General features: G+C 39.3%; 1 protein-coding gene across 2 annotated transcripts in view; it reads left to right on the top strand.

The window, feature by feature from the left end:
* LOC126335225 (uncharacterized) overlaps positions 1-18,560 on the top strand; it is a 193,677-nt gene that overhangs the window by 69,693 nt on the left and 105,424 nt on the right. The gene's annotated exons all lie outside the window — the stretch shown is intronic.

The following is an 18,560-nucleotide window of genomic DNA, read 5'->3' as shown; positions in this document are numbered from 1 at the left end:
TAAAAAGGCAACAGCCATAAGATCAGTTGTGCAGTAATGTGAATTATTTCCTCATTTTCAAAAAAATCATATTTTTCTATTCAGTCCCACATGAAATAACTAACCCCTAACATAACAAAAAATGAAAATTTTCAAATTTCAAAAATTCTTAAAAAATTAAGGAAACATTTGTAAGTGTTCTTGCTCTCTATGAGGCTAGTAGTCAGACACTCATAAATCACTCCTTGTTTGTTATTTTTGGGCCTAAAAAGTAGATTTTTGAAAATTTGGATACCAAATTTTGGAGGTAATTTTGACTGGTTATTTTTGAATTTTGGGTATTTTGTGTATTAGACAATGTTGTAGATGACACTTTTCTAAAAACAATCATGTCAGTTGCAATGTTGTAACTTAACCCAGTGCAGAGGTATTAAAATTTTCGCTAATGTCTCCAGACTGAAAACTCATTGCACACCTACAAATAAAAATGGCCACCATCCAATAGAGGTGCAGGACAAATTATTTTATAAAACTGTTTTGAACTTCTCAAATATAGGGCTATTACATATAAAAAAATTAAAATATTTAACATTAGTCAAGCAACTATCACTGGACCACTTCATATGGATTGACCAAAAGGGCAATGTGCTTGAGGGCAATATTATGGAACTGGACGAGGACGTAGATGAAGATGAGATGGGAGATATGATACTGCATGTAAAATTTGACAGTCATTGAAAGACATAGTTAGAAAGAATGCCCCAGGAGTAGACAACATTCCGTTAGAATTACTGATAGCCTTGGGAGAGCCAGCCATGACCAAATCTTTCATCTGGTGAGCAAGATGTGTGACACAGCTGAAATACCCTCAGACTTCAAAAATAAATAGTAATTCTGATTCCAAAGAAAGCAGATGTTGACACGTGTGCAAATTAGTGAATACCAGTTTAATAAGTCACAGTTGCGAAATATTAACATGAATTCTTTGCAGATGAATGGAAAAACTGGTTGAAGCCAACCTCGGGGAAGATCAGTTTGGATTATGTAGGAACATGCGTGGCAAAACTGACCCTACAACTTATCTTAGAAGCTAGGTCAAGGATAGGCAAACCTACATTTATAGCATTTGTAGACAATGTTGACTGGAATACTCTCTTTCAAATTCTGAAGGTGGTAGAGGTAAAATACAGGGAGCAAAACGCTATTTGCACAGAAACCAGAAGGCATTTATAAAGAGTCAAGGGAAGCAGCGGGTGAGAAGAGAGTGGTGAGATTGTGGCCTATCCCTGATGTTATTCAATATGTACATTGAAGAAGCAGTAAAGGAAACCATCGAAAAAATTTGGAGTAGAAATTGAAATTCAGGGAAGAAATAAAAACCTTGAGGTTTGCCAATGACAGTGTAATTTTGTCAGAGACAGCACAGGACTTGTAAGAACAGTTGAATGGAATGGGAAGCGTCTTGAGAGGAGGATATAAGGTAAACATCAACAAAAGCAAAACAAGGATAATGGGATGTAGTCGAATTAAATCAGTTAATGCTGAGGGAATTAGATTAGGAACTGAGACACTTAAATTAGTAGATGAGTTTTGCTCTTTGGGCAGGAAAATATCTGAGAGTATAGATTTGTCAGAAAGTCTTTTCTGAAAGTATTTGTATGGAGAGTAGCAATGTATGGATATGAAACATAGACAATAAACAGTTTAAACAAGAAGAGAATATAAGCTTTTTAAATGTGGTGCTACAGAAGAATGATGAAGATTAGATAGGTAGATCATGTGACTAATGAGGAGGTACTGAATAGAATTGGGGAGAAGAGAAATTTGACTAGAAGAAGGGATCGATTGGTAGGACACGTTCTGAGGCATCAAGGGATCACCAATTTAGTACTGGAGGGAAGTGTGGAGGATTAAAAAAAACGTAGAGGGAGACCAAGAGATGAATACACTAAGCAGATTCAGAAGGATGTAGGTTACAGCAGTTATTTGGAGATGAAGAGGCTTGCAAAGGATAAAGTGGAATGGAGAGCTGCATCGAACCAGTCTTTTGACTCAAGACCGCAACAACATGCGCTTAAAAAAATTATGTATATATTTCCTATTTGTGTTTTTGAGATATTTAACAGTTATGTGGCTATTGGCTGACTACACCACATGTCCTATGCACTGAATATCTGCTGTTGTTGGCTAGTGAGGTCATGTAAAGTGCACTATGATTGGTTGACATAAGTGCATCACTTAGTGCAATCTTGGTTTCTGTGCTTCAGAAGCTATTTGGTGGAATTTGTATTTATACTTCTGTACTATGAAAATATGCAGTGTACATGTCGTCGTGCATCAATGATCTTTCCAAAAAACATTATTTTATGCTGGATACCATTTCCCAAAGTGCCAGAAAGTTCTGCGCTGGTGGTGTCCTTCCACTCAGGAAAAAGTGAATTTTACCCAGAAAAAAGTGTCCTTTTAGGTGGAAAAAGTTCGGGAATTTGTTTTTTTGTCTGCATATACACAATGTTTTTGTTTCTGTTGTCAGTACAGCAAACTTCTCAGTCTTTGAAAAGTCCTCCAATGTTCTGGGTAAATCATTTATGCAGACAAAGGATGGGAGTGGGCCAAGCACTGAACCTTATGGTACACTATATTTAATGTCTCCCTGCTTAAAATTTAGTCGTATTCTTGCTAATGTGATGCTCTTTTTTGTTGTTGGGATGTGACTCCCCCCTTGCAAGTAGAATGCCTGTACACTTGTGATTTTAGTTTTTGCTCAGTGGAGTGTTATGATGTACATAGTCAAAGATCTTGACAAGATCACAGAAATGTCAACTGGATAATTTTTCTTGTTTAGTTATATCAGAACTGAATTCATGTGATATATTGCTAGTAGTGGGTCACTATGGTTTCTTGCCAAAAAATGCTGTCTCAGAATCCACCAGCACTTTCCTGTCACCATTAGACATCCTTATTTTCATTTTTGATGACATAATCACTTCTCAGGCAGTTGTGCATGTTATATTTTGCTGATGTCAGCATCAGCACACCATTACTAAGGCCACACCAACAAGCGTTCCCTACCCCCTGCGTGACCACTCCCCCCCCCCCCCCCCCCCCCCCAGCCCCCAATGCCCCCACTGAGCCAATTGTATGTGAGTTCAGCTCTCAACCCTTTGAACAATTTTAATTTGTATGTCGTCAGCCAGTGGCATGCAAGCACCCCATGTTTCGAGCAGTTTTAACTTGATTGTGTGCATAAGCCTAATTAGCAGCGGCAGTGTTCAGCTGGGAAGAAGAAGAAGGAGCATGTCAGTGAGTATTTGATTATTACTAGCAAAACCCACCAGCTAATGTTATACTGCTTCTGTGCATGGCTACATCTGAGATAAACTAAAAGGAAAAGAATACCCCACAATAGCAAAGTTGTTAATTTTTTTAAAAAGAAAGTGAACTTTTCTTGGGGGTAAAACGTCACTTAAGATAAGTTTTAAAAAGTTAGATGGACGAAAACCGTTACTGGAAAAAGCTCGTGTCATTTTCTTACACAAAATTGTAGGAAAGGACATGCACTCAGTCATATAGTTATACGAAACATGGTCAACACTGGAGAATCAGTTGAGAAATGCTGGACCAATGATACTCCGAACAGCCAACAAGAAGAGGATCACATTTAATCGTGGCCCATGCAGGATCGGAGGCTTTGTGCATGAAGGACTTCTAGTTTTTCGATCGAAAGAAACTGGGGACTGTCATGAGGATTTGGACCACCCACAGTGGTTTGAAAATTTGTTGCTCCAGTGTAGTGTTCCGAACGTTTTTGTGATGGACAATGCACCATACCATTCCTTGATTTTAGATAAAACTCCCTCCACTAATGACTGTAGAGAAACTATGGTGCAGTGGTTGCAGGCAAGAGACATTGCTGCAGACATGAGCATGACAAAGCTGCTTGTGAAACAAAAAAAGCCTGTGATGCCTAAATATCGTAGATGAAATTGCAAGCGAACAGGGTCACTCGGTAATCAGGCTACTGCCTTATCACTGCCATTTTAATCTAGTTGAATTGGTTTGGAGTGAAGTCAAGGCATACATTAGAAGCAACAACAAGACTTTTACTACAACAGAAGTGGAAAGACAGCTACGTGAAGGTCTTGCAACTATAGATGCTACCTCACGGAGGAAAAAAAGTAGACCATGTTGCTAAACTGATAAGAGAAGCACAGACTATAGATGGCATTATAAATGAAAACAAACATTTAATGATTTCTCGTAATAATGATGATGATGATGATGATAACGGTTTTGGTGCCGATTCTGATGATAGTGAAAGAGAACTGGATGGAATTGCGCCATTGACATTGTGAATTGATGAGTGTAAATGTACATGGAATTAATTCTTTTTCTCACTGCAGTTGGGTAGGCTATGCATTTTTTGCTTTATTTCTTTCTCTGAGTGTGGATAGCGCGTTATTTGGTATGCTTAGATTTACATTATTATATGTTTTACATGCAGCTGTTACTGTAACAATTTGTAACAACTTTTCATAGATATTGTCATTAATTCAAGTGTTTTTATTTCCCGGTTTCATATACTATCAAATGCTTAGTCTCCGTCATTGTTCTCTCCATTGTTAAAATAACGTACTTTGTTGCACTTACGTATAAACGTTGATTGTAGCTTACATTTACAAAACGTACTTCAGAGTTGTGAAAATGTCCAGTGGCAGCTATTGCAACCTCACAATCGCATTCTAGCCAACCTCACATGAGCTGTCAAGTGACTTGTTTCACTGGCCCGAGTATAGTAACATCATGTTTATACTTTGGTTTTTGTTGTTATTGTTACGGCCCTCAATCCAATGGTGGCTGAACTGCTAGACCAGGACATGCAGATGGTCCTCTTTGAATCACAGCAGCAGTCATCCTGTACTAAGTTGTCCTTAGTAACTCAAGTAATATAGTCCAGGGACATAATTCTGACTAGGGAGAAATGATATATGGGGTTCCCAAGGTTCAGTCTTAGGTCCGCTACTATTCCTCATATGCTACTCAGAATTTCATTCAACTATTGTTCTTATTGTAGAGTTTCAATTAAAGGGGGAGGGTCATGTTGTGGCAGCGCAGTTCTTACCGTCCCTTTATGACGTACGTGCACCTATTTGTAAACATTGTCTCATCATATCATCAATAGGGAAGCCGAGAGAAACCTACTGTACTTCGACGTGAACCAGGCTGCAATTAGTCACTAATCTACGTTCCAGGAGAAAGTTTTCACACAAAATGAAAGGTTGGAAATTTTGTCCTCAATTAATATATTCTGAAACTTAGGCGAACAAGTATCACTGCCAAGCCCATGCTAGTCTTAACACGGTCACTCACAATCCCTTTCACTCACGTTAGCAAGTTTATGGTGTTGCATTTCCTGAAAACGTAATAGCTACAAAAATACTGATTGTTTTTTATTGATAATGCTCGCCAAATGTAAGTCTATCGGTACCAAATGCAGTCACAGTTTTTTAGCCACCAACCTGCCCAATACGCCATGCGAAATATGTCTTTTTTCGTCACAAAATTCACTTAAAAATTCCGAAATTTCTACACGCCCATCGTAATAATTATGCCGTCACTTTACCACACTTTTGATGTATGAAACACTACTAGATCGGGCATCTTGTCGTTTCCATTGGAACTACTACTACACACGTCTGAACTGTTTCATGACTAGGCTCCCACCCCTCCTTAGAATACTCTTAAGTCTTCTCCACCAGCAGAGAAAGGCGCGCAAAGAATATTGCTTTACCATTGGTCAGTTTATTCAACAGCCAATAACAAAACAACATTCTCCCACGTCAATCTGCACTTTTCACTGTTAACCAATTGCAAAATAGTAAACCTAACGAGTGCACTTTTTACCGATTTATTTATCTAAAATGCTGAAGTTTTGCTTATGCATAAAGTTATTTACTGTTGTTATTTGTACCTGAATTATCTTTCCCTTTACCATAAACTTACTTTACAAATCCATTCTACAAATATCCCCTTTGTTCATATCCATAGTTCTTCGAAATGTTCCCACACTAAACTCTACTACACAACTTGTTAAACAATTATCTTCATATTAACCTTAAACCACACTCACGCATCATTCATACTGCTAAAACACATTTATAATATTTTACATACACAAAAAGGATTAATAACACTTCATGAAAATACTAGAACAGTTTATGAAAAACATTCTATTACTTTAGTGCACTCTAGTGGGCACAATCGAAACTAAAATCACAGTCCCCCTATCCAATATTGTCCTCTATTGGCTGATACATAAACTACGTGCACGTCCAGTCTTGCATCATCATCTGTCACTATCTTTATCTAAGACACATTTCCTACTTAACCACCTCCAAGGCAGGATCGGTGTACGACACTATGCCTCAATGTTCTTATATTAAGAATGAACTCTGATATAGGTAAGAAGTGACATTGTCTCTCTTCGTGAAGAAGAATACTTTGAAGTGTCAGCAAAAGAGCTATCATCTCAAAATGTTTTCAAAAAACTTGTCATATTATGTGTATATTGTTCTCATAGTGGTGATTTTGACAAATTCTGTACAAAACTAATACAGACTCAAGAACAGGCATCAAGTACTAAAAGTAACATCTTGCTATGTGGAGATCTTAACTTAAACACAGCAAAAATAGATACTGTTACCATCACTTTTCTCAGCATTTTATGTAGCTTTGGAATGACATCACTAGTCAGCTGTGCAACAAGGATGTCGACACACTCAGACTCTACTAATGATCATATAGCCACTGATACTTACACGGAAAACGGTGTCTTAGTACTAAAAAATCTGGGTCTTTCAGATCATCTTTCTTAAATTGCACAAATAAACGTTCCTATTGGAAAAGCAACCAAGCTACATGCATATAAAAGAAAAATCTACTCCAAATCAGCCATACAAAATTTTACTGTACAGTTAAGTCGCGAAACTGGGACAATGTGTGTGACTAACAGATGCCAACAAAAAGTTCTGTCATTTTATGTCATTGTTTAAGCTAAAATTTGAAGAATCATTTCCCAACGTCCTACTTCCGGTTGGAGCACAGAGCAAAGCAAAATGGATTACCAGTGGGATTACAAAATCTGCCCAAACCTTCAGACAACTCAGCTCCATAAAGGATACATGTAGTGACTCTGGTTTTGTAAGCTGTTACAAAAACAACAACAAAAAATCTACAGACAGCTCATTAAGGTAGCTAAAAAGGCAGCTAATGACAAAGTCATAAAAAATGCAAATAACAAAAGTAAAGCTGCTCGGACTTTAGTTAATATGAGACTGGAAATAAAAAAAAGAGGCACTCAGACACTAAAATCAAGAAATCAGGCAATACAATGAGTGATCAGAAAGAGTTGGATAACTTCTTAAATTCATACTTCACAAGTATTGCAAAAGACCTGCAGAGCAAATTTCCAAAAAGATCTGCTATTCCAGTGCAAAAATTACATAAAAAATGCAATGTTTCTGCTCCCCACTACTGAGAGAGAAGTAAGCAGTACCATAAAACAATTAAAAAACAAATCCTCAACATGACTGGACGAAGTCCCAGTGTGTGTGTGTTAAGAGTGCATAGACAGCATTAAAGCCCCTTTAACTTACATCAATAACCAGTCTTTTAAGACTGTCTGCTTCCCAGACCATCTGAAACTAGCTAAAATCATACCTCTTCACAAAAAAGTTGATGAAAACATAGAAAATTACACGCCAATTGCTTTATCCCAGTATTTTCCAAAATAGTGGAGACTTCAATGAAAAATAAGACTTGTGAGTTACTTAAATAAATATATCTTCTCTGCAAGGAACAGCATGGCTTCAGACCGGGCAGAAACACTAAAACCGCAATAGCTCAGTTTACAAAAATTGTTTTTGAATCACTAGACAAGGACAATTATGTAACTCCAATTTTCCTAGATCCATCAAAGGCCTTCGATACCGTTGACCATGACATTCTTCTACCCAAGTTGAAGTCTCATGGAACCAGGGGAGTGGCAAATAAATGGTTTCAATTGTACCTAAATAAGAGAGTGCAGAGACTAGAAATTTCACATAGCACTTCGAAATATGTGGTAAATCACTTATCCAAGCCACAGTATTCTAATATAGGAGTCCCACAGGGAAGTGTTCTGGGCCCAATATTGTTCTTAATTTATATTAATGATTTTCCACAATATGTGAAGCATGGAGAAAAAGTACTTTTTGATGATGACAGTAATGTACTGATTACCAGCAAGACACCTGACCTGCTATTGGAAAAACGCAATGAAGCACTAGCAGATGTTTACAAATGGTCTGCAGAGAACAGAGTCACTCTCAACATTAAACAACAAACAGCATGTACTTTAGAATAAACAAGAAGCACAAGTACATAAATTTGAAACTACGAACGTCCTTTGAAAAGTCCGTGCAAAGTACACTAGGCGGTAATTTGAGGTGCTCTGATGAACACTCACCAGTCAATATGCAGTAAGAGAAGTCAAGTGGCACTCAGAATAAAGACACTTTGACTGTCATAATTTTGTCAGTGGAATGTCAAACTATTCATAATGAAAACGAAGTATTTTGCAACGGCACTGATATGTAAAATATTCTCAATGTTCTTGCCACGTCAATTCGGGATAAAATCTCAAGCTTTCCACAATAGCCTCAATTGTCATCGTCAGGAGCAACTGACTGTCTTTACTGCTGCTGTGGTGGCCTTATGTAGCCCTTGGACAACTTCTGATTGGTTGGCTTGTGATTGGTCAGTAATTATCTACTGCAATTGTTGACATTGTCACTGACTGTGCTGGTGGCGCCACAACTTCGGTGGGAACGTAAACCCTGCGAGAAATGTCTCTGCTGCTTCTCTGCATTGACTGTTCATTTCCACGCACCACTCAGATAGTATCCACTGTCATGGTTAAAGTTCTTCTTTGCTCATTCTTATTTCAACAACCTCCTTAGTAAAAAATTCCAGTATGTGGAGGCATGGGACAAAACAGTATTTTTTGTTTGTTTGTGAGGCTGTGCTCTGTGAAAATGCTGCACACTCACAAGATGAAACAATGATTGTGGTTCTTCCTTTTTGTGATGCTATATCCACCAAAATAGGAAGAGCCCTGGGTGGACGGGGTATAAGACCGATTTTTCGTCCTACTAAGAAAATTAAGGAGATGATGTGCCCTGTTAAGGACAGTCCCGGCCTCAGGGTCCCAGGAATTTATAATATCCCCTGTCTGGGGATATTATAAATCTGACAATTTGTACCATTTCTGATTGCTGTGCAGAACACCAGTGACACATTAAAAATAGAGAACTGGAGAAATCAGCAATTGCGGAGCATAGCCTCTCGAACAAACATAAAATACTGTTTGACGAAACAAAAATTTTGTCCCTTGCCTCCACATACTGGGATTCTGTTATTAAGGAAGCTATTGAAATAAGAATGAGCAAAGAAGAACTTTAACCGTGATAGCAGATACTATCTGAGCTGTGCACAGATGCAGAGAAACAGCAGAGACATTCCTTGCAGAATTTACGTTCCCACAGAAGTGGTGGCACCACCAGTGCAGACATCGACATTGTCTGCAACAGCAGTATATAGTCGCTGACCAATCACAAGCCGTCCACAGGCTATATAAGGCCACCACAGCAGCAGTGAAGACAATCAGTTGCTCCTGACTATGACGCAGGAGGATATCGTTGAAAGCTTGAGATTTTATTCCGAACTGACGTGGCAAGAAAACTGAGAATGTTTTACATATTTGTAATGAAGTTCCCAAATTTATTGCACTTTATGAAAGTTGTCATACTCAAATTATTCTTGGGACTGAGAGCTGGCTGGAACCTGAAGTGGAAAGCTCTGAGATATTTAGCGAGTCATGGAACTTATATTGGGAAGATAGATTAGAGGCCATAGGAGGGGGAGTGTTCATTGCAATATTGTCTCTGTTGAGGTCAAAGTTGATTGTGACAGTGAAGTTATCTTGTCACGTATAACAGGTGAAACCATGTTAATTGTTGGATGTTTTTACAGGCCACCAAATTCTGCTGTGACAGTTCTAGACTCATTCAAGAAAGTCTATGGTGAATATTACATAAATACCCTGATCATGCAGTACTAGTGGAGATGACTTTAGCCTGCCAAGCATAGGCTGGGATGTCTATTGACTCAATGTGGGGGTACAGATAGAGTGTATGCCAAATACTTTTGAACATGTTTTCTGAAAACTGTCTTGAGCAGCTAGCTCAGCAGCCCCCCTGCAATAGAAATATCTTAGACATTGTAGTTGCAAATAGGCTGGACCTAATCCATAATGTCAGGATAGAAATGAGAATCAGTGATCATGATGCCACTATAGCAACTGTGATCATGAAAGATAATAAATCAGTCAATAAGACTATGAGAGTGTTTTTACTAGACAGAGCAGATAAGCACATTACTTAGACAGTGAATTGACATCACCTAGTTCCCGTAAGACAGATGTAGAAGAATTATGGGCAAAGTTTAAGCAGATTGTAAATCATGGTCTGGAGAGTTGTGTACCAAGTAGTAGATAAATGATGGAAAATATCCACCATAGTTTAATAAAGAAATTCGGAGGATTCTGAGGAAGCAGAAGCAGTTGCACACTCAGTTCAAAACGGGACACACACATGAAAACAAGTGAAGATTAGTAGAGATTTGTGCATCTGTGTAAAGATGTATGCGCGAAGAATACAACTACCACCATCACACCTAAGCAAAAGATCTGGAAGAGAACCTGAGAAAATTCTGGTCTTACGTAAAATCACTAAGCAGGTCTAAAGCTTCCATTCAGTCCCTTATTGACCAGTCTGGCATGGCAATTGAAGACAGGAAAACAAAAACCAAAGATTTCAATTTCACACTCAAGAAATCATTCACACAGGAGAATCATACAAACATCCTACCATTTGACCGTTGGATGACATAATAATAAGCATCCCTGTTGTAGAGAAACAACTGAAAGATTTGAAAGCAAAGAAACCACCAGGTCTGAATGGAATTCCAATTTGATTTTACAAAAAGTGCTATACAGCATTGGCCCCTTACCTACCCTTACCATTAATTGTGAATCTCTCACCCAGCACAAAGTCTCAAGCAACTAGAAAAAAGCACAGGTGACTCCAGTATATAAGAAGGGTAAAAGAACAGACCCGCAAAATTACAGACCAATATTCCAAACTTCTTTTTGCTGTAGAATCCTTGAACACAGTCTCAGTACAAATACATTAAACCTTCTTGAGACTGAGGAACTTACGTCCATGAATCAGTGTGGTTTAAGAAAGCATGTCTTGTGTAAAACTCGGCTTTCCCTTTTCTTACATGATATGCTGCAAACTATGGATGAACGGCAACAGGCTGATTCCATATTCCTAGACTTCCAAAAAGCATTTGACACAGTGCCCCATTGCAGGCTGTTAACAAAGGTACGAGCATATGGAATAATTTCACAGATGTGTGGGTGGCTTGAAGACTTCTTAAGTAATAGAAACCAATATGTTGTCCTCAACGGTGAATGTTTATCAGAGACAGGGGTATCATCAGGAGTGTCCCAAGAACTGTAATAGGACAGCTGTTGTTCTCTATATACATAAATGATTTGGCAGACAGGGTGGGCAGCAATGTGCAGTTGTTTGCTGATGCTTTCTGTACGGACAGGTGTCGAAGTTGAGTGATTGTAGGAAGGTACAAGACTATTTGGACAAAATTTCCAGTTGGTGTGATGAGTAGCAGCTAACTCTATATGAGGAAAAATGTAAGTTAACGCAGAAGAATAGGAAAAACAAGCCTGTAACGTTCAGATACAGTATTACTAGTGTCCAGCTTGATGCATTCACATTGTTTAAATATCTGAGTGTAACAACTGCAAATCGATATGAAATGGGATAACAGTGGCCTATGGTAGGGAAGGTGAATGGTTGACTTCGGTTTATTGGGAGAAATTTAGGAAAGAATGGCTCACCAGTAAAGGAGACCGCATATATGATGCTGTTGCAATGTATTCTTAAGTACTGCTTGAGTGTTTGGGACCCACAGCTGGTCAAAACGAAGGAACACATCAAAACATTTCAGAGGTGGGCTGCTGGACTTGTTACCCATAGGTTCAAACAACACGTAAGTGTTATGGAGATGTCTCTGGAACTCAGATGGGAATTGCTGAAGGGAAGACGGCATTCTTTTCAAGAAACACTACTGAGAGAATTTAGAGAACTAGCATTTAAAGCTGGCTGCTAAATGATTCTACTGCTGCCAACATACATTGTGCATAAGGACCAGATAAGATATGAGAACAGAATGAGATTTTTCACTGTGCAGCGGAGTGTGCACTGTTATGAAACTTCCTGGCAGATTAAAACTGTGTGTCGGACCTAGACTCGAACTCGGGACCTTTGCCTTTCGCGGGCAAGTGCTCTACCAACTGAGCTACCCAAGCACAACTCACACCCCGTCCTCACAGCGTTACCTCTGCCAGTATCTCGTCTCCTACCTTCCAAACTTAACAGAAGCTCTCCTGCGAACCTTGGTAGAGCACTTGCCTGCGAAAGGCAGAGGTCCCGAGTTAGAGTCTCGGTCCAGCACACAGTTTTAATCTGCCAGGAAGTTTCATATCGGCACATACTCCACTGCAAAGTGGACACTACGGTGCAGAGTGAAAATCTCATTCTGGAAACATCCTCCAGGCTGTGGCTAAGCCATGTCTCCGCTATATCCTTTCTTTCAGGAGTGCTGGTTCTGCAAGGTTCGCAGGAGAGCTTCTGTTAAGTTTGGAATGTAGGAGATGAGATACTGGCAGAAGTAAAGCTGTGAGGATGGGGGTGTGAGTCGTACTTGGGTAGCTCAGTTGGTAGAGCACTTGCCCGCGAAAGGCAAAGGTCTCGAGTTTGAGTCTCGGTCTGGCACACAGTTTTAATCTGCCAAGAAGTTTCAAGATATGAGAAGTTAGGGCTCATACAAAGGCATGTATACAGTCATTTTTCCCTTGCTCTGTTTGCGATTGGAATGGGAAAAGAAATGATTAGTAGTAGTGCAGGGTAATCTCCGCCATGCACTGTGTGTTAGCTTGCGGAGTATCTATGTAAAAGTAGATGCAGATTTTTTTCTCAGCATCATCATTAATGCCCACTCAGTACCATGCATTGGTGTTATCAATGCGGGGTTTCAAGATCCTATCCAAGAATGCACATACAAACACTGTCTGATGTTTCTGTGTGTTTTACCTGCCATTCATTAACAAGCCGGGCTGTGGGACTGCTCGTGCTACACTGGGAACGAGATGATGACAATGTAGATGTCAACAGTCCGCTCACTTAGGCTAGGGCAATAGCCAGACAGGTCCATACGAGGTGACGTAGATGTCAGTGGCTGCATGACAGTGGAACTGGCAGTGGTGTTCAGCAACTCCACGCTGTCAGCTAACACTGAAACACACACTTCACAACAGTCTATAAGTATTGTGTGAAATTACACAGAAGCACACAAGTCCTACCAAAAAAAAATAAATAAATAAATAAAAAAATCTTGTCATCTGAGGGCAGCGTTGGAGATGAGGTGGTACTTAATATTTATTAAGCAATCATAGAAACTCTGCTCACCATCCATAGCTGACTCACTAGAACAAAAACTAAGATGTTTGCTGTTGTACTGGATAAAAATACATTCACCTGTACAAACAGTCGGTTCTTTGCTTTGCTCCAGAAGGAGACTAAGTGGATGCTATAATAGATAACATATTATTTAACTTTATTACAACAATATAAGAAGAATCAATTTCCACACAAATGTCATGAGTGTTTACAACTGTCTGAAATTATGGGTGTACTACTGCTGTGCAGGGGTTGAGATGATGATGACACAGACGTTGACACTCCAGCCGTACTTCTGCTAGGCCAGTACAATAGCCAGACAGGCTCAGATGAGGAGACACTTTACTTGATACAGACAAAATAAAAGTCTCTCACTTGAAGTACATTTAGCAATAACTTTCTCAATATGTTGCCTGATGATCGTGGACTGGGGCAGAGCGGTTCAGTGTTTGGCTGCTATTAACTCTACATATAATGCAAAGTACTACCATGAGTTCTTTATAGAAGAATGATTTGGATTCTGGAGAAATGTATGAACGTTTGAGGCAAAACCAACCCTATAACTTACCTTAGAGGATGGGTTAGGGAAAGGCAAACCTTTGTTTATAGTATTTGTATACTTAGCTTTTGATGGTGTTGAGTGGAATACTCTCTTTCAAATTCTTAAGGTACCAGGGGTAAAATACAGGATGCAAGAGGCTATTTACAGCGTGTACAGTAACCAGATGGCAGTTATAGTAGTCGAGAGGCATGAAAGGGAAGCAGTGGTTGAGAAGAGAGCAAGACAAGATTATAGCTTATCCCTGATGTTATTCAGTCTGTACATTGAACAAGCAGTAAAGGAAACCAAAGAAAAATTTGGAGTAGAAATTAAAATTCAGAGAAGAAATAAAAACCTTGAGGTTTGCCAATGACGTAATTCCGTCAGAGACAGCAAAGGACTTGAAAGAGCAGTTGAACAGAATGGACAGTGTCTCAAAAGGAGGATGTAAGATGAACATAAACAAAAGCAACACAAAGATACTGGAATGTAGGCGAATTAAATCAGGCGATGCTGAAGCAATTACATTAGCAAAAGAGGCACTTAAATTAGTAGACAAGCTTTTCTGAGTATCACCGAAGTATGGAGGATGTAAAATGTAGACTAGCAATGGAAAGGAAAGTGTTTGTTAACACTGAATATAGATTTAAGTCAGGTTACCTTCCATTAAGAACGTGGGTGCACTCAGTGACTGTAATCTGATTTATAAATTATAGAGCACAGCAATCAGCCGTCTAGTTTTTTTGCAGGTTTTATTTGGCAAATCCAGATTTTGAGTAGTGCCTAGCCATTATCAGTGCATTATTTTCTGGTTTCAGTGCATGTCAGTTCCCTGTTGTACGGGTGTCAGTCACAGTTCTTTGAATACAGCAGTATTCAAAGAACAGTGACTGACGGCCAACTGTGGAAGTGAAACTTTGGCAATAAATAATTTTCACAAGAGGAGAATAGAAGCTTTTGAAATGTGGTGCTACAGAAGAATTCTGAAGATTGACGAGGTACTGAATAGAACTGGGGAGAAAAAAGTACCAGTCAATAGGACACATTCTGAGACATCAAGGGATCATCAGTTCAGTGCTGGAGGGAAGTGCGAGTGGTAAAAATCTTAAGAGGGAGGTCAGCAGACGAATCCAGTAAGCAGATTCAGAAGGATATAAGTTGCAGTAGTTATTCGGAGATGAAGAGGTTTGCACAGGGTACAGTGTGATGGGGGTACCCAAAAAACACCAGATTAACATTGCCGTGGGCGGAGCTTGTGTAGTATGCATTTCTGCTGCTAGGCATGTACAGCACAATTCATTGACAGTTCAGTGCTGCCTGTGTTGTCAACCTGGCTTGTTCTGTTCATTTGCAGTGATTGTTTTTGCTAGTGCTGTTTTTTTCTTGTTTCATTTTTTGTGATGGTAAGTTTAAGTGAACAACGTGCAGCTGTGAAATTTTGTTTTCTGCTCGATAAAAATGTTGCTGAAACTGTTTTAATCTTGGAAACAGCTTACCAAGACGACACTGTGGGAAAAACTCAAGTGTTCGAGTGATTTGCTCGATTTAAAAACGGCGACATGTCAATTGATGGCAAACCTTATTCTGGAGATCTTTCAACTGCCTGAATCGATGAAAATATTGAAAAAATTCAAGAGCTTTTGCTCACAGACCCTTAACCGACAATTGATCAACTGTCAGAGATTAGTGGGTTATCTTGGAGCTTGGTTCAGTGAATTTTAATGGAAGATGTGGGCAAACAAGAGACTGGTTCTTCCACTATAACAACGCACCTGCACACACAGCCATCTCTGTTGGACAGTTTTTGGCTAAAAGTGGCATGGCTCCACTACCCCACAACCCTTATTCACCTGACCTGGCTTTGTGTGACTTTTTCTTATTTACATGCATTTAAAGAGGCATGAAAAGATACTGATTGGACAACATTGGAAGAAAAAAAACAAAACAAGGCAGGATCTGTCAGCCATTCCTAAAGACAACTGCAAAAAATGTTCGGAACAGTAGACGCACCGGTGGGACAAATGAATTAGTTGTAATGGAGGGTATTTTGAAGGGGATAAGGTTGTTTTGTAAACAAATTGAAAATATGTAGCTTTTAAAAAATAATTACAGTTTCTTTGAGTACTCCTCATACCATGGAGAGCTGCATCAAACCAGTCTTCAGCCTGAAGACCACAACAACAAAAAAATGTATCATTGAGAATGGGTGATGGGGGGATTCTCATCATTCTTGAAGTGGTCACACTTACTTGCTCCATCAATCTAATCATGTGCAAATCATTTCATGATCAGACTGAAATAGGTAGGAACTATTCAGTGCTGATTATATATTTATATAGGCAGTGGTCAGAATGCATGTGCATCTGGTTGCAAATACATGCCTATTGTGAGAAATAGTCAAGCAAATTGCTGCTTCCAACAGTGTATTTCCATGGAATTATCTGATCCTGGTGTGACCAAGAGCTGTTACACAATCTCACGACAAAAAAAGATGTCGCACATTATTGTGCGATTGTGATCTGACTGGGAGCTGTCACACAATCCCACAAACATGTAAACAGTGATATCATCCATTTTTCTCCAATTATCATGAAACGAGTGTGCCCACAGCTGTGCAACATGAGTTGCACTAATTGCAGCAGCACAGTCTGAGAACCGCCGAGACAACGGCTCTGTAACTGCATTGGCCTACTGGCACAAACTTAGAACAGATGAGTCAAATGGCTCTTCCACTTATCAGCCAAGGTAGCACTGCACTGCGTCTGCAAGAGATGTGGATGCTGTTTGTACATCAGTTCATATATTGGATGATTTGCATTTTACCATGTACAGAGAGGCTCACAAGGGCTCCTGGATGTAAGTAACCATCAACCACTGGTGGTTTGTATAGGCAGTCTCCTATTCTTCATGAGGAACACAAACAGCATATTTTAAATACAAGATGAAGTCAAATCGAAACCAAACACCCACCACATTGAGACCATTAAATGGTTGTATTGAAAAGTATTTACCACATGCATTAATACATTTATCACACTGTGAACAAGATGATCAATTCCTGTTTCGTAGAATGTGGTCGGCCACTGACAGTTCCTTAACCACACTCACTCTTGCAGTTCCTTGTCCGACTGAAACTGATGTTCACGTCTTTCTTCAGCTTACAAAGATGTAAAAATTACACAGTGAAAGATCCAGACTGTACACTGTTCCAGTGTTTCTCAACCAAATTGCTGAAGTGTAGCCTTTGTCAAATTGGAAGTGGGGTAAGTGTTATCATGCACAGGATGATTCCACCCAACAGCATTGCTGGGTATTTTGACTTTAAGGTGTTTTCCAGATTCCACAAAGTTTCTTCATACTGCTGTGCATTGTTTGTGGATCCACAGTTAAGGAACTCAAGAAACAGAGGTCCTATGTGGTCAAAGAAGATCATCATGACCTTACCGGAACTTGGGTGAGCAGCTTTGAATTTCTTTGGGGGGCGAGTGGAATGTTTCTATTGCTGGCCTCGCTGTTTGCCCTCAGGTTATTGGGATGCTGTTGGATGGTATCACCTAGTTGCACGATAATGCCCAACCCCACACTATCAATCGGACAAAGGCTATGTTTCAATAATTTGGTTGGGAAACACTGCAACTTCTTCCACACAAGCAGAATCTTCCACCATGTGATTTGTTGATTGCTTTTGAACAGAATCGTTCCATGGTCACATTGTGATGGGTGTTCATTTTTTGTTTGACTGCCCCTTCATATTTACCTAAAACCTGTAAGTGAGAAGTCGAAAATAAGAAGTGAGTAAATAAATACGTAGTTTAAAAATATTATATATAGGTAAATCATTTCAATAGTAGTTGTACTTTGTCTGAAGCATTCATAAGTCATCTTGTCCATATATATGTTTTAGCTGTTTGAGGGCAGGACATCCTTGTGTTTAAAGATTTTGAACAGATGCACTTTTATAAATTTCTTGAAACCAGCACATCTTCTCATGGCCTCTGTTGTAAACTATGCTGTCTCTATGATCAGAAGTTCAGAGCGATGACACCTTATCCTCATACACGAACCCATCATTATCCCAGCATTTTGCATGGTAAAACTGTTCAACCACACTGCTGTTTTTCAAGTTTTAGCGCACTATACTGAGCGAAATTGTTTGGGTGAAGCAACGATTGTGAAATACTTCGTTAAAACTTGTCTGGTGTCAAAGAGTGTGATGAATCAATCATCTTTAAACACAACTCCGCCAAGATGTAAAACCCTTTTGTGTCTGCAATGATGGTCACACTTTGAGGCATCAATACATGACATGTTGTGTAAGATCTCTACACTTATAATACACACTGTACAAGTCATGCTAGTGACAAGTGGTTTTCAAGGCAGCCATGTAAGAATTGTGT

This window comes from Schistocerca gregaria, chromosome 2 (genome assembly GCF_023897955.1).
Source record: "Schistocerca gregaria isolate iqSchGreg1 chromosome 2, iqSchGreg1.2, whole genome shotgun sequence".
NCBI lineage: Eukaryota > Metazoa > Arthropoda > Insecta > Orthoptera > Acrididae > Schistocerca > Schistocerca gregaria.
Note: the sequence above shows the minus strand (reverse complement) of the source record. Positions and strands in the feature narration are given on the sequence as shown.